The 16,944-nt window shown below is 54.7% G+C and overlaps 1 long non-coding RNA gene across 4 annotated transcripts in view; it reads right to left on the bottom strand.

The window, feature by feature from the left end:
* The window catches only part of LOC135364422 (uncharacterized), a 43,383-nt gene extending 28,229 nt beyond the window's left edge, over positions 1-15,154 (bottom strand). Inside the window, exons 1-4 of one of the 4 annotated variants that reach the window (XR_010411507.1) lie at positions 14,807-15,143; positions 14,034-14,166; positions 11,342-11,490; positions 10,410-10,630 (exon numbers count right to left, since the gene is read on the bottom strand). This is a non-coding gene — a long non-coding RNA (uncharacterized LOC135364422). Of the gene's footprint in view, positions 1-9,542; positions 10,631-11,341; positions 11,491-14,033; positions 14,167-14,806 lie in introns of those variants that run through there. The other 3 variants (XR_010411505.1, XR_010411504.1, XR_010411506.1) reach the window with 3 other exon arrangements.
* Positions 15,155-16,944: the final 1,790 nt, after the last annotated feature.

Below are 16,944 nucleotides of genomic sequence, written 5' to 3'. Positions count from 1 at the left end.
TTCCAGCCCCAGGGACTGGGGGCAGGGAAAGAAGGCTCACTCACTCTCATGTTCATCATTCACTCAGCAAATATTTGCAAGGGCAGCCACGGATCAGGCATGGCCCAAGGAGACACAGAGATGAATTAGAGAGGCTCTCAGAAACTCAGTTCCTTCCCCCAAAATATCAGCGTCAGCGTGCAGAGTTTGCCAGGCCCATGCTAGCTAAGCTCCGACCTCCAGGCCTCTCTAATCCCCCAAAATCCATTAAACATAATTCTTGCTTCCTGATTCCCCAGGGTCCCACACCCTGCCCCAGCCCTTGCCCTGGGGCGCCTGCCTCTCAAACATGCCACGCTCTTTCCCTCTGGGCAGACGTGGGAGCATCTTCAGGTCACAGCTACAGCAGGAGGGATTGGGGCTAGACATGCTGAGCGCCTTGCCATGGGTACGAGGACAAGGGTACAAGGGCTCCAGCGGGGGCCAAGGAAGAGAGGAGTGAGCATCCGAGGCCGGGCCCGAGACCCTCAGCAGACTCTGCACCGTGCTGGCGGAGGTATCACTCATCTGCCCAGGGCTGGCGATGGGGCAGGGGGGAGGGAATGAAAAACACCCGCAGCCCATTAACCTACTTTTGCAACTTCATTAAAACAGAGTCTCCGACATGTCGCCATAAATTGTCTTCTGAGGAGGAAGCCAGATCCAACATCTAGTTGGAGCAGTGAAGCCTCTGAGAAGAGGCTGGAATAACCAGGGTGGAAGGGACATGGTGTGTGGGGAAAGGGGTGCCACCGCGTGGCTTTGCGGGCTGAGCCCGTGCAGCTGCCTACCGCAGGATCTCTTAACTGGGTACGCCACTGGGGGAGGACCAGGGAGGGCCTCTTCCATAATATTGTACAGTTGCTGCCCCGGTCAAGAACCCTTGTACTTCCTGGAGTCCCTCATAACAAACCTAAAAGCTCTTCCCGGTCTTTCAAAGCCTTTTTCAAGAAGCCCCACTCTGGCCTAAAGCCCCTCACAGCCCTGAGGACAGGGGACCCCAGCAGCCTTCAGAAGGCCTGAGACCCGCATCACCCTGGCTGAGCAGGCAGCCTGGTCCAGTGGGATGGGCACTGGCCCAGGGCTCGGTGGGGCTGGACTCCCACTCCCCAGCTGACTGATCTGGATCCAGTCCTCACACCAGTAGTGACTGAGTGCCCAGGCCCTGGAGAGGGGCTGCCAGGGTTCCAATTGTGCCTTTGTCACCAAAGGCCTTCAGTCAACTTATTTAACCTCCCTTGCCTTAGTGTTCTCATGGGAATAATCATCCCTCATAAAGTGACTGAATATTAAATGGGGTGACCCATGGAAAACGTGTAGCACTTAAGACCTGCACATCCTAGGGGTCAATAACCACAGGCATTGTCATCATTATGTACTTGTTTGTCCGGGTGAGGAAACTCAGGCCCAGAGAGGGGAACTGATTTGGGTCAGAATCCGAGCCCAGATTTCCTTTGACCTAATTCAAGGATCTTTCCAACACCTCCCCTCTGGGCCTCAGGTTCTTCCTTTGTACAATGAAGGGATTAGAGTAGACCGTTAAGGTTTCCATCACCACCACCATCATTATCATCGCTTTGGAACTTCTTTTCAAAGCAACCTAACTCAGAATCCCAGTACACAAAGGTGGACCAGGTCCGGAGAAAAGAGTACGAGGGCAGGGGGTGGTCTGGAGCCTGGGCAGCGGCCCTGAGGCCCACCACAGAGACTGGGGATGGCCAGACCCCAGTTCAAGCCCTTGGCCAGGATGATCTCAGGGCTTCCGCCACTGGCGCTCTAGGAAACTGGTGCCCCAGAAAGAGCAAGAACTCTGCAAAGCACACTGGGAGAGGAGGAAGGGCGTGAAGAAAGACTTTCTGTGGACAGGATGGTCTTCATACCCTCACTGCACAGAAAAGGGGTGGAGGAGGGAGGCATGCAGGGAGTGAACCAGAAGGCTCCATGGAGAGTGGCTGGTCCGCAGCCCAGGCACAAACCACCCTGAGTGCCTCCACGTTCTGCAGGCTTCCCAGCTCTGAGAGCCCGCGCTCCCGCCGTAGCTGCAGCCCAAGAAAACATGGCCATAAAACAGACATTTGCTTTAATTTTGACTTGAAGGGGCAATTTAGCGCAGGCTGTTTGCAAGCTGTCAGAGTTCTTTACGAGGCTCTATCATGTTTTCCCAAAATGCTCCCCCCAAGCGGATTCCCAGGGTCAAAGTTCACACATAACTATTTAGGGGGAAAAGGGCTTGGAGGGAGCATGTGAGATTGTGGAGAGTGTAGACCATACATACATACATATATATGTGTGTGTGTGTGTGACTGTGTGTGTGCGTGCGCGTGTGCGTGTGTGTGTTTAATCAGATCAAGAGAGAGCCAGATCAGGACAGCCCCTGGTCAGAGGCAAGGGCTGTGTGACTCTGCCCAACCCTCCTCCCCTTCTGGGCCTCCCACAGCAGAGGCCTATCCAGGGCAGAAAAATGAAACTTTGTGACTCAGCCCCAGTCTCAAGGGCCTTCACACACTTATTCAAAATGACCCAGATAGGGGCGCCTGGGTGGCTCAGTTGGTTAAGCGACTGCCTTCGGCTCAGGTCATGATCCTGGAATCCCTGGATCGAGTCCCGCATCGGGCTCCCTGCTCGGCAGGGAGTCTGCTTCTCCCTCTGACCCTCCCCCCTCTCATGTGCTCTCTCTCATTCTCTCTCTCTCTCAAATAAATAAATAAAATCTTAAAAAAAAAAAAATGACCCAGATACTTGGACACTGGCATTCACAACCAAACCAATCTTGCTGAGTCCTGACTGGCATTTTCCTTTTTCTTTTTTTAAAAGTTTATTTATTTATTTTTTAGTAATCCCTACAGCTAACATAGTGCTCAAACTCATAACCCCAAAATCAAGAGTCCCGTGCTCTTCTGAGTAAGCCAGCCAAGAGCCCCCTGAATTGACATTTTCTGTTATTGGCTCTCTACCTTGCACTTCTAGCAACTTTAGCCCCCCCACAAACTGCTGACCCTTCTCTCCTCAATTTTCCCTCTGATCCCCCTGCTTGTTTTCTAGGGTCCTTCTCTCCTAGGAGAAAGTGCTAGATCTTACTAGATCCTCCCAACTGTTCCAAGGAAGGAAAAAGGCACCAACCCACCTCCTTCCAAAGCTAGGCTTGGTTCCTCTCCCTCAGTTTTCCTACGGCCCATCCACCCCCCTTCCCTCAAGAGTCCTGGGCCGAGAGGCATCAGTAGGAATAAACCCCACACACCATAAACAGAGCAGTTGCTCCCAGGTCTGGAGGCACCCAAGGTCCCTGGATTCACAGAGTGGCAAGGGCGTGGGAAGCCAGACCCAGGGTCCCCTGAACATATCCAGGTACCCTTCAGCTCCCTACAAAAAAGGTTTCCTGCCTTTAAGGTCCTTCAGAGGCTGGGGCATAGGGGTTTGGGGGGTGCATGCTGGGGCCTTCATCCAACCTTCCCCCAAGGTGACATGAGAAGCAAAGGAGAGACAGAGGCCAAAATATAGGACAGGGGTCTCCCCTCACTGAAGACCCCTCCCCCTTCCTCATATTTCTAAGGAATTTTTCTGGTCCCTGTGGACAATTCCAGCCTCAGTATTCCCAGGGAAGGGTGATGAGGCAAGGGGGACATGTCTCAGGCTGGGAGAGATCCCAGCGTTCAGGGTCAGATGTGGGCAGGCTGTCCTGGAGGCAGGGGAATTGGGACTATGGGAATCTGGGGTGAGGGGAAATCTCGTGATTCCTGCAGAGCAGCAAATACGCAGGAGACTCCACCAGAGGAGCTAATGGGAAGTGCACCGAGGTGTTTTGCAGCCCAGACCCTGCCAGCAGGCTGTGGACCAGGGACACCACTAAGGCCTGATGCCAAGTCCCTCAGGCTGATTGAAGGAGAGGTGAGTAGGGGTTCTCCCAGGCAATAATCAAGGAGAAAAGAAACAGAGCAGAGCCCACACAAGGAGAAATGAGAAGGGAAGGGGACCCAGACACAACTCCCCAAATAACTGCATCCCTATCTCTACTGTGCATGAATTAAGCTCCCACCTACTTAATGTTCTCTAATGACTCAAAGCAGCCTGCTACGTTAGTTCTATTTTCCATATAGATAAACTAAGGGTGCAAGAGGTAAAGGAAGTGGTCTAAGATCACACTCATCTGTCTAGACCTGACACCAATCTGCTTTCTCCCGGGGAGTGAGAACTCTCGGGACCCTAGTCCCACTGCCATTGAGCTAGTTACCCCTCCCCACCCCGGCTTTCTACATCTGTGCTGAAAGGGGCCATCGGTTTTTGAGGATGTTTGTCGCCACCCTCACCACCACAAAGCTACAGCATCTTAGACTATGGAGGTCTGAACCCCTCAAAGGACAAGTGGAAAACTGGTGACCAGAGAAGGTAAGCTGCTGGTTTGGGGTCGAACAGCCAGGAAGAGCCAGAGCAGGGACTCGACCCAGTTCAGAGGGATGCTGTTCCCTGGAGCCAGGTTCTCAGCTATTTATATACACAGATGCCAGGCACCGTGTTGGCACATGGGAACTAAAGATCAGTACATACAGGCCCTGCCTGGAGAGGCTCAGAAGTGAGGACGGAGGGCCCTCTCATCCCAACCTACAGAAAGACTTCTTTGAACGTCAGAAACCAACCTAATAAGGAAGAAGTTGCTATAAGCTGAGGCAGTTAAAAAGGCCTCCTGGAGGAGGTGAGCCTGACCCAGTAGAGATGTGAATGGGAAGAGGGCACGGCCCCTGGGGAGCCGGGCAGGAGGAGAAATGTAAGTGTATATGACCTGGATTTCTTTAGGAAAATACTCCTGGTGGAGGATTATGGGAGGCCAGGCTGAGGTCAGGTTAGGACCAGATCAGAGAAGGCCTCAAATACTAGGCTAGAGAGTCTGAGCCTCACCCCACAGGCACCAGGGAGTCATGAAAAGTTTTCATCTGGGGTAAGAGGGGGACCCATGCAAACGGGTTTATTCGGAAATTTACCCTAGAAGCAGCTTCCAGGGCAGACTGCCTGAAAGAAAGCCTGAGACACCAGGATCAGTGTGCTGGCTCTAGGGTGTGTGTATTGTGCGTGGTGTGTGTGTGTGCATGCACGCACACACATGCCCGCATATACACGTAAGTGTGATGCTAAGATCAGGAAAGTCTGGTTTCACAAAGCCACCCCGGTCTGCTTGAAGGGGGAGATGGGGAGATGATGGATCACCAGCTCCCGTCCCTTCTGTCTCCCTCTCGTAACCACCCTGAATGGGCAAGAGCGTTGTACCCCAGCGTGCACATGAAAAAAACCCTCCTAGAAGCAGAGACACACACCCAGGAACAGAGTGAGCATCTCCCCACCCGACATTTCTCCCAAATCTCCTGCCAATAGTGAAGGACACCCAGGGTTGACCATCCAGCAGCCCACGAGCTCAGAAGGACAGTGAGAGTCAGGTGGGGGGCAGGTGTGGGGACACTGCTGATGAGGGCAGTTCAACCAACTGAGACCCATGTAAACTCAGAGAGGAGGGGAAAACGCCCTGGAGAGACAGAAGAAGAGATGGGGGAACCATCCGGAAGAGGGATCCCTGGGGGGCATTAGGAGCCGGTGTGCCTGTTGCCTTCCTGCTCACTAACCTCCTCACTACAGGCACTGACCAACGTAAGGAAGAGACCAGCCTTACGGGGATAGCTGTTCTATTTTGTTCTCCTGTGGGACCTGGGGTGCCAAGGGGCTCAGCCAAAAGGCCCTCAAAAATGGGGGGATTGTGACTAATGAATCCTGGTGGGGCTGTCCTTACTGTGACGCACAGAATAGTGATTATCAATGATCACAACCACGCCATCATACCCACTGGTGTTATCACCAGCTCTCTGCTCACCTTCCCCGGTTTCCCTTCTTTTTATTCATTTCTTTTTATTTATTCTTTATTTTTTAAGGCATTGCTTTCTCCTTTTTTTAAAGTTTATTTATTTATTTTAAAGATATTATTTATTTGAGAGAGAGCGTGTGTGTGAGCGGCGGGGGGGTGGGGGGGCGGGGGAGAAGGAGACAATCTCAAGCAGACTCTGCACTGAGCGTGGAGCCCCACGCAGGGCTCCATCTCACCACCCAGAGATCATGACCTGAGCTGAAACCAAGAGTCAGATGCCTAACCGACTGAGCCACCCAGGCGCCCCTATTTATTTATTTTTAAGTAATCTCTACACCTAAGATGGGGCTCGAACTCGTGGCCCTGTGATCAAAGGTTGCATGCTCTACCAACTGAGCCAGCCAGGCACCCCACTGGTTTCCCTTCTTAAAACCCATGGAGAATCCTAATTTGGGGGTTCCTAGGATCTTGGAGTCAGAACAAATCTTGTAGGGGTCCCACCCATTTGTAACCATCTGTTTGCCCATCTCCAGCCTGGGCACTCAAACCCACCGGTCACCCACTGCCGTGGCAAATTGTTGAAGACAGATACCTGCCCCTTAAGTCCTTGGTGTCCCTATGGAGAAAGCTGGAGGAGCTCTGCCATCTTCACAAATCCCCAGGTCTTCTCCATTCTTCCCCAAGCAAGCCCAGACATATACAGCCTCCCACGCTGATCTGCCACCACCTCTTTGAACATCCAGTTCAGGGTCACCCACCCCACCCTACCCCACCCCTGCAAGAAAGCATTGCACATTCTCCCTCAAGCCCTGCTACTGTTAACTCCAGCCTACTTCTCTGCAGTTATTTGCTGAGAGCCTCCCACCAGCAGGAAAAGGATGGTCTAATTTGCCTGCCTTCTAGGAAGTCCTCCAAACCTCTACTTTCGCCTTTCTGTCTTTTGCTCAAGTGTATCTTCTCCCAGACTGTCAGGAAGTTCTCCACATTTAACCCGAATCTCACCCTCAGTGGGAAGGACTCGGAGAAAGGTCATTTATTCCAAGTCCTATCTCAGCTTCCTGGGTCACTGACAGTGTGCTTTCCTTCCCTCCATCAGCCTTCCAGAAGGACTCCCCCGACTCCAAACCCCAGGCTAGGGCCCCAGCACCCCGTTACCCCAGGGCAGTTCCGGGGAGGCCCGCCTCCAGGCCAGGCTCTAGCTCAGGATGTCAGCCTTGGCCCCAGTGGATCAAGGGGGGAGCCGTAGTACAGCCCAGCCCCCAACCCCGGCTGGAGAAGGAGGTAATTAGGAGCTGTGCGGTCCCTGTCCCCCAACAGGTACAGCTGAGCAGCTGCATCCATCATCCGGGCAGCTGCCGGGGAGGGGGGGGTCACGTGGCTGGGCAGGACCAACGGGAGGGCGGGGGGAGGCGGCGGGGCTGGGGATTGGCTGGTCGGCCGCGGAGAGTGCCGGGCTGTAGGGGATAACCTGAGAACGACCTTGTGGGGACTTTAGCCCCCAGTCTCTGCTCCTCCCTAGACGTCCCTAGTTCCTAACCAGCAGCCCACCAGTAGCCCTCACCTTGCCACTCCCTCTCGCCCCTCAATGCCACTTCCCTAGGGTGCAAGGGACCCTCTGACTCATTTTGTTTAAAGGAAAATGGCCTCTTGTGTGCTTGATAGGTCTGAATGAGCCAGTGGGGGCAGGGAGTCGCGGTCTGGCCTGAATAAGGGCTGGTGACTCCCGGAGCAACACTGCGGGAAGGTTAGGGTTCGAGGAGAGAAAGGATAGGAGGGACGGAGGAGGAGGGAGGGGGCCATGTTTGGATGGGAGAAGTGCTGGTGCAGGTGCGTGTTCCCCTAATTGGCTGCTTTGGTGCCAGGGTGTGAATGCGAACGAGGGCGTGCTGGCAGCCCTGTGCCTGGCGCATCTCGTGGGGGCGCCGCCTGGGACGTGTTCTGCATACTTGCATTGACCTGGGTAAATTGCCACAAGCTGCGGTACACTTGGGCAGAGATGGGCAGGTTGACCTTGACCTTCTTTCTGTGTGTGTGCAGAGGCTCGCACGTGTACCCATGCAGTTGGTACCAAGCACACTGACACAAGGGGCTCTCACCTGGGCTGTTTCTGACCGAAGAGGGGAACCCCGCGACTTGCTTGTGCCTGGGACCCCGCCGTTTGTCTGGCAGCTGAGGGGCAGGAGCTCCCCCCCCCACACACCCCCCTTAGAACCACAGGTCAGGGTGGCAGCTGGCGGGAGAGAAGAAAGGGAAAAGAGAGGAGGGGCAGCTTCTCCAACACCTGTGAAGGTTCTTCGTTATATATGCAAATGTCCTCATTAGAGATGCCGAGCGCTTCCCGGAGCTAATGGCGGCGGCAGCCGAGTCGGTGCGGCAGTGCGGAGTAGAAGGAGACTGCGGGCTGGGGGACGGTGGGGGCAGGACCGCTGCCCTCGGGCTGGGCACAGCCAGGGCCCTCATGCCCCCAGGGCGGTCCTGGGTTGTCCCGGAGGGGCGGTGGTGAGCCCACGGTCAGAGCGAAGGCCATGGGCAGGCAGGGCGGACTCAGCCGACCACAGCTCTGGCACCTGGCTCTGCCCCCCGGAAGGCGGGCGTGGGGGGGGCGCACCCCGGATCGGGCCTCGCCAGCCGGTCCCTGCGGGAGGACTGCGGCCAAAAGCACACCACGCCCCCGCCTCCAGCTCTCCACCCAACCAGGCCCAAGAGGCCGGCAACCTCTGCATCTTGGAGCAGGGACCCTGGCGGACAGTACTGGCCCAGCCTGACTCGGACCTGCACACAGCCTGCTTCCAGGCCTCCGTTCCTCCTCCGGCCGCCTCTCCGAGAAAAACAGCCTCATTGTAGTTCTTTCTTGTCACCTCAACCATAAAGAGAGGGGCCTGAGTCTAGCCGCTGCTGCCACTCAGCCCACCCGACATCCATTTATAGAGCGGCCATTCCTTGGGGCTGCCTTGTGCTTTTTCAACCTCGCTGCCCCCAGCGCGGCACCAGAGACAAACACAAACACAAACGCAAACACCCTCAGAAACATACAAGCAATCACTCTCCTCCTCACCGGGGCACACACTGCCCTGTTCATATTAACTTGCCCTTAGACACACACCCACACTTCAACAGTCCTGCCAGTCTCTGCTGTCCTTGAGCACACACGTCACCCCATTTTGGGGACACAGTCCACAGAGACCTCCCCTGCCCTAGCCCCCACCTCTCCTTTCTTCCCTTCTCCCTCCCCTTCCCGCCCTCCTCCCTGGGCACCCGTTTGCCAGGGTTATTTATAGAAGCAAGCGATAAATTCAGTGTGTTTCTCGGCGCGCAAAGCTATAAATAATGGCACAGATCATTAAACCCCAAGAGCAGGCCCAGCCGCCCCACAAACAAGATGAAGTACAAACCACCACGTGAGAGGGAGAGAGGGAGGCGCAAGGCAGAGCCCCAGACTCAGGGCCGGTAGCTTCCAGCCTGCACCCTGCAGCCTAGTCCCAGTGAATTTGGGCCTCCAAGGGACCGGCCTGGGTGGGCGCTCGGGGTGGGGGGGGGTCCAGAGAGCAGAGCTGGGTCTGGGCTTGCGGACCGGGCTCACCCCCACCAAACCGCCACACTGCCACACCCTCCACCCCTCCCCCTTTCACCCTCTCGACCACATCCCCACCCCCTGCTTCTCTTTCCACTTTCCTCACTGGTTTTCATCTTTCCTATATTTTCTCCTTCCAGATTGCTCCTCTTTCCACCTCTCCCTTCATCTCTCTTCTCCCTCTTTCCTTTACCTTCTGCCCTTCACCTCTCCCTCTCCACCCACTGTTCTCCCCAGCCCTTCCTCCTCTCACCCCAAGTCCCCAGGCTCCAGGAGGGGCCCTGATCCCACCAAGGAGCCCTCAGAGGCAGAAAGTCCCCTGTCAGCAGAACGCTGGGGCTGGCTGCTGATTCAGTGTCTGTAATCTCCCAGGCGGAGGCAGCCGTGGCAGGGGGGCAGGGAGGGGGACAGCGAAGATGGATGAGGAGAAGAACAAAATGGCACGGACACCAGGGACAGGCTCCAGGCTGAGAGGGGTTCCAGGGAGTGGAACCAGAGCCCCAAACCTTCAGCCCAACCCCACCACCGCTGGCTGGTCAGTCAAGTGAAAGAAGTACTTTCTGGGTACAGAGATGGCGCCGTGCGAAAGATAAGGCAAATGGGAAAGAGCAGAGGGGACCGGGCAGGGGCAGCAGAGACAAGATATTGGAGGAATCAGAGAAAGAGGGGTCAGAAGGAAGCCAGGAGAAAAGGGGGGCATTGATAGAGGGTTGACCCTACCTAATCCCACCCATCCCAGGCCAGTGTGGACCCCTGAGCAGCCATATTGTGCTCCTGAGTCCAGGCCACGGTGTGGAAGGTTTGGGGGTCCTGACCATGGCTACCACAACCCTCCCTCCTTCACTTTTAGGAAGTACCTCTACCCTTTGGGGTTGACCCAACCCGACTCAAGCTTATTTTGTGGAGGTCTCCCTCAGCCACCACTCAGGTCGCCTACAACCTGGTGTCTTTCCCCCCTTCCCACTGGGAAGTTCTTACCACTGCCTGTTTCCGTTTGAGCTGCTCTCTCGGGAGGGCAGAACCTATGTCCAATATGCACCAAACGGGGGTCCCAGAACACCATGCAATGATCAACTCTTTGAAGACTAGTCAATGCCAGGGATGATAGTCAGTTCTCTCCCGCTCGCACGATGTCAGGCAAACAGACTTCAGATGGGGCAGCGGGGATCAGACTCAACATCAACCAGAACGGGCTGGTGCTGAGGGTGGGGAGATGGCAGGACGGGCAGTTACATCCTCTGACAGTTAAGGGGGAGCCCCCACGGGCCTGAGCCAGGTGTCGCCTGGCCTTGCGGCCACGCGTGGACAAGAGAGCCTTGGAGTCTTCCCCGCCGGTCCCTGCCCTCCATACCCCACAGCCAAAGCGGCCATCTGCTCCCACTCGCTCCCCTGTCGGCCGCTTTGATGCAGAGCTCGGTTATTTGCCGGGGGATTTATAGTAGGAGCCAGGACAGCAGCTAAATCCCCCAGCCACCGAGGTAAATCAGCGGCCGCGATGGGCCGGAACGAGGGAGCTGTCAGGCCGGGAGGCGGCACAGCAGGGCTGGAGAGGAAAACACTTGTCCCTGCTCCCTGGGGGCAGCAGCCGATAAATCCCCTCAGGCACCGATTAGGGCCCGCGGCCTGACCAGATCTCGAGGGCTGTCAGCGCTGCAGGCAGCGATTACAGGGTGCGCAGCGCCCGGCGTGGTGTCCAGCGGAAACGGGCGGCAGCCCAGGGGTGGGATGGGCACGAGAGCCTCGCAGAACACACGCGCTGGTGGCATCGGGTGGGAGGCCAAAGTCTGCCTTCCCAAGAGCTGGGGAAGCAGGGTCCCAGCCGAGGAGGGCAGGTTCTCTGGAGCCGAACGCCTGGGCTCCGATCCCGCTCTGCCACTTACGAACCGTGTGACTGTGGGCAAGTTACTTACTTCCCCGGGGCCTCAGTTTCCTCGCAGGTGAAATGCGGATGAAAGTAGGAGCTGCCTTGCAGTCCTCATGGTGAGGAGGCCTTGAGGTGACGTGGGCTGTTGGTGGTGCTGTGCATACAGTACACTCTTGAGGCTAGCTTAGATCTGGTCTGTGCAGAGAAAGGAGAAGGGGCAAATGACCTTTGGAGGAATCCGGGGGTGCCAAGATGCTGTTTAAAGAAAGAGCGCTCTCCTGGGGCACCTGGGTGGCTCAGCCGGGTAAGCGTCAGACTCTTGATTTTGGCTCAGGTTATGATCTCAGGGTCCTGGCATGGAGCCCCACTGTGGGCTCCGTGCTCCGCAGGGAGTCTGCTCGAGATTCTCTTCCTCTCCCGCTGCCCTTCCCACCCCCCTCTCTTTTTCTGTAAAATAAATAAATAAATCTTTAAAGAAAGAGGGCTCTCTGAAGCTCACTGGGAGAGAAAGTGAGAACAGTCTCCCAGGGCCAGTATTGATTCCTGTGGTTAAGAGCACAGCCCCCCCCCGCCCAGTCAGGTTTGCATTCAAGTTCCAACACTTATCAGTCAGGTTTGCATTCAAGTTCCAACACTTATCACCTGTGAGACCTTCAGCAAGTTATTTAACTTCTCTGCGCCTGACTGTCCTCATCTGTAAAATGGGGATGATGATAATACCTCACAGGGCTATTGAGAGGATTGCACAATACATAAATTCATACACAAATTGCCTTGTCCGTAGTAAGTGCTCAGTACATTTTAGTCTTGTTATTACTATCATTTTAGCAAGTGAATGAGGGCCACGCAGTGAGACCTAAATCCAAGCAGTGAAGCTGACAGGGAGAGAAAGGAGGGGCGGCATGGGGTGAAGACTGCGGGTGGGGGCAGAGGGGTCAATACGGAGAAAGGGAGCCAGGATATGGAAGAGGAAGATAGAAGCAGGCAGGTAAGATGGGAGACTTGGAGGCAGAAAGAGAGAAAAGGGAATGACACAGAGATAAGGTTAACAGGAGAGCTGGGGGGGCGGGGGGACGGGGGTTGCAGGATGGGATCGGGAGGGACAATGAATGGAGCCTCAGAGCAGGAGTCAGGGAAGAGGGAGGGGGCAGAGGGGGCTGTAGGGAGTACTGAGGGGCAAGGGAAGTGAGAAGTGGCTAGGAGAGGCAGGAGAAGAGAGGAGACGAGAGTATTATAGGCTGGGAGACAAAGGAGGAAGAGCCCTACGTGGAAAAGCAGGGAGCCAGAGCTGGTGCGGCTAGTCACGCAAACATGATTCCAGGCGGCTCTGCAGCCCCCTCCCCACTTTCATTTTCAGCTTGGCTTCCCGCTGGCCCCCCTCCTGCATCCCTCCTGCCAGCCTCTACCTTCTCGCCCCAGGGCAGATGAGGCAGCAGGGAGGGTGTGGAGCTTGGATTCTGCTCACTGGGGGGTGAGAAGGAGAGGAAGGAAACTGTCCCCAAAGCAGAACAGAACCCAGGGGTCCTTCTGGTGGCTCCCCCTCATCAGCGGTGGAAAGAATTGCAAGAGTAGAATCATAATAATAGTAGCTAAAGCATTGGCACTTTGCAGTTTACAGTGTTTTACAAGCCCTGAGTCTCACAACAACCCTTGTGATGTAGGCAATATTGCCCCATTTATTATTATCATTATCATCAAGCAATTATATAATGCTTACTACCCGCTAAGCACTTCACCTGTGTTAACCCTCTGATTCCTGGCAACAGCCCTATTAGCCCCATTTTACAGATGACAAACTGAGGCCCAGATCCTATGTCCCTCCGCCTTTGCCTCACCTCTGATCTCTCCTCTTTGCTTGACCCTTTTTCTAATTCTCTCTTCTTCTCTTGTCCTCCCTCAATTCCCCTCTTCCGATCATGCTTCCTCACCAAATTTCAAATTGGATTTCTGCACACTCTCTAGGCATCCCCCACCCCTGCCCCGTGACCAGCTGGACCTGTTGTGACTGCATCTGATCAGCAGCCCCTTCGTCTGGGGACCTGCCGTAGCAACCAAAAAGAAATCACACAGTGGCTGAAGTGAAATATGACAGTATCTTCAGAGATGCTCTTCCCCCACCCCCATTCCTGCCCAAAAGATCTGAGATGATCTACCATCTCAGACACAGATATAACAGAACATCAAAACACCCATGAAAGAGTAAGAAAGGAGAAACAAGGGGGGGGTGGGGGTAAGAAAATGTTCTGGGAAAGGAAACCTAAAGATGGAGACTTACTTGCAGGGGAACCTAAATTTAGCCATCAGTGTCCTAACACAGAAAAATAAATGAAACCAGGTCATGGCCTAAAACCTCCTCGCCTACACCAGAAGTTCCTTCACATGTTCATCGATCGTGTATTGAGCACCTACTGGGTGCCGCGCTTCAACGACGTAATCGACACCAAGGACACAGACCTCTCTCATCACCCTACAAGGTGGAGGAGATTGGGCCTGTGATGTGCTAGGCACAGCTGCTCTAGAAGAGCTGGCGGGACTCAGCTGAAAGAGCTCGAGGGCAGTGGGGAATGTAAAGGTCAGAGGCCATGGGACCTAGGGAGAGGCAGGGCCACACGACATTGTCCTGGAGCTGAGAAACCAATAGAAGGCCCTGGGACAGGTTTCCTGCCCCCTTTCCAGCCCTCTTAGCCCTGAGTGGCCTGTTTGGGACAAAGTCCCTGCCTGCCCATCTATCTACCCACCTTCCACGTGATGCTGGCTGCTTCTGCTCGTTAGCACATCAGCATGGGGATCCAAAATAAATCAGATGAAAATAATATCCCACGCTCTCCCGGGGCAACAAAATCTGCCCTCTCTGTTGGTGTAATTTCCAGCCTGTGGGAGGAAAGAGCACAAATTAGAGAGTGACAGAGGAGAGGGACATACAGGGAGGAAAAATCTGGATCCCTGTTAAGGAAAACTCTAGATGTGCAGGGGTGGGGCTCCCTCCCACAATCACAAAAATGCTGCCCCTTCCCAAGCTGCCAGCAAAAAAGGGCCTGTAGCTATCTCTGCCTGTGGGAGAAATACACACATGTGAAACCTACAAGGTGGTTCTTAGGAAGGCTGACACCTGGCCTGGCCAGTGCTGGAGGTTCCTAAGCAGGAAGGCCCCCAAGCATATGGCACTGGTGACATGCCCAGGGGCACCCACTCCAGGCCTTGAAACACTCTGAGGGCGCTTGGAGTATTTGATGAGACAAGAGACTATAGCACACTCCTGGGCGAGTGGGTGGGTCCAAGCATTCACCAGCTGGACCAGCCATGCTGTTACCTGCTCAGCTGCCATGAAAAACTGACCTTATCTTTCCCTCCTTCTCCCTTTCCTAAAACAGTTTGTCCTCATCGGGGGCTCCTGCTTAAAAGAACCTGGAGTTAAGGCAGAAGTTTGGAAAACTTCCCACATCACAAAATTAGCTCATCCCCACAGTGGACCACCCTCAGCTCTTCCCAAACCCAGGCACCACCCTCTCACCTTCAAAGCCTTACTGAGCCTCCAGTGAGTGCAGACAAACAAGACGACACACAGAGATGGGTCCCTCGGTAGGCCAGGGAAACCAATAGAAGGCAAAGCCTTTCATGGAAGCACGTCTTCCAATACACACATCTCATGGAACTCCCTTCCATGGCTCCCTAATGCACACAGAATAAACCTGCATTCACATCAAAGTACTGATTCCTCAAATTGGCATTTAAAGACCCCCTTGGTGCAGACCCAGAAGAGGCCCTACAACTTCTCCTTCCTCCATCACTCACCCTCTCCCTGCTGCTGCTGGTCCCCCTATGGTTCAAGGAACCTGCCCTGAACCGACCTGCTTCCAGCCCTTTTGGCCTGGAGTGCCCTCTCCACCCTCTCCATCCTGGGGCTCCCAGTTGCTCATCACAGCTCTCCCCCATCTTCCTCCAAGGCCAAATTCAAATCAGCTTCTCTTGCTCATGCAAATTGTCTTCCTCGCCACTAGCTGGGCCTCCTGGCTCTTGTTCACTCGTGTGCCTGGTGCTGAGAGGCAGTCTGGGTAAGGTTTGTGGAATCGAACAAAAACTCCAAGCCTGTTCTCTGCCCAGCTTTCTTTTCTGTGACTCATGGGTTCTCAGAAGTAGGGAGAGAGTCAGGGACACGGAGGTGGCAACTGTCTCCAGAGCCCCATTCCCCCAAGTCAGGGGTGGGGCCTCCAGGAGACAGAGGCTGTGCAAGAGATGCTGCAGGTGCCTCTGGGCTTCTGGAAACTGTTGGGATGCAGGCTTCTCAGAGGCTCTGGGGGCCATTAAACCAGTGGTGGTGGCCTTCCTTTCTTCCTTCGGCTCCTCTTTCACTATCTCTCAGTCTTTTCCAATCTTCATCATTCTCTTTTTCAATTTTAAGTGGGGTGTTCCTTCCATCTGAGAGACACCTCCCCTTAGAGACTTGTTACTCAAAATGTGATCTGAGAACCAGCAGCATCAGCATCCCTGGAAATGTGCTAGAAATGCAAACTTTCAGGCCCCACCCTAGATCTGGTCAATCCAATTCTCCAGCTTAACAAGATCCCCAGATGGTTCATGCACACATTAAAGTTTGAACGCACTAGTTTAGAAAGGCCAGGCCAGGGGCCCTACAGGGAAGCTGAATGCTTAAGACATCAATTCAGTCATTCCTTTATCCTTTCAGTAAATATTTAATAAGCACCCACTGGGTGCAAGGTGCTGTGTTAGGCACTGGGGATAAAGTGGGGAGTGATTCACACCCAGGTGCCCAGGCTGGAGAGGATGAGACCAGTGTTTCCCCATCCGGCTGCTCCAGCCCCATTCTCTTGAGTGAGAGGGAGGCCTGGGTCAGGAACAGGAGAATCTCTCAAGAGCCTGAGGTTCCTGAGGGAGCCTTCTCATCCCCCAATCCAAAGAAAGAGAGCCAGTTGGTGAGACAGAAGGGAAGGAGCTATGAGAATGAGGGAGAATGGTGAATAGGACGAAACAGAGAGGATGGAAATGAGGAAAAGTGGGTCTAAGACAAACTCCTTGAATGCTCCCAGCTACTTCAGAGACACAGTGCCATCTTACTTCTTGACCTCTCCATTGAGTGCGCCTCCAGGACAGTACAACACCCCCCATCCCAGCAGCGGGCAGATGGCCTCCCACAACAGGGGTCCTCTTGAATGGAGGACAGCCCCAGCCCCTCTACCGCTCCACCCCAGGAGCTGAGAGGGGAGAAGAGAGGTCACACCGGGCAGAGGGACTGGTTTGAAGGGCACAGGACTAATAAGCAGCGCACAGACTTAGAAGACGGGGTGGGGGCTTCAGGTGAGAGACGGCTGTGCGGAGAATGTGCAGGGGGACAGGCAGGGGGGCCTGTCAGGGAGCTGTTGTGGTCAGCAGTGCAGGTGGGACAAAGAGTGTCCGGCTAGGACTGTTCAAGTAGAGATTGGGAGACATGGTCAGATGTGGGATATATTTGGTGAGAAGGCTGAGAGAACTTGCATATGGACAGAGTATGAGAGATGAGGGGAAGAGAGCTAAAGATGCCAGATCCTTAGGTGTGGGGCCTGAGCTACCTGGTGGTAGGGTAATCCATGGTGATCCGGGGACACTTCTGGAAGAAAGTGTTGGAGCAGGGGTTGGAGGGAAGGAAAGACCTAG

The sequence above is a fragment of the Mirounga angustirostris genome, unplaced genomic scaffold (genome assembly GCF_029215605.1).
Source record: "Mirounga angustirostris isolate CCGP_5_RB_7025 unplaced genomic scaffold, mMirAng1.0.hap1 SCAF_5, whole genome shotgun sequence".
Taxonomy (NCBI): Eukaryota; Metazoa; Chordata; class Mammalia; order Carnivora; family Phocidae; genus Mirounga; species Mirounga angustirostris.
The sequence above is the reverse complement of the archived record's forward strand: the minus strand, read 5'-3'. Positions and strand labels throughout refer to the sequence as shown.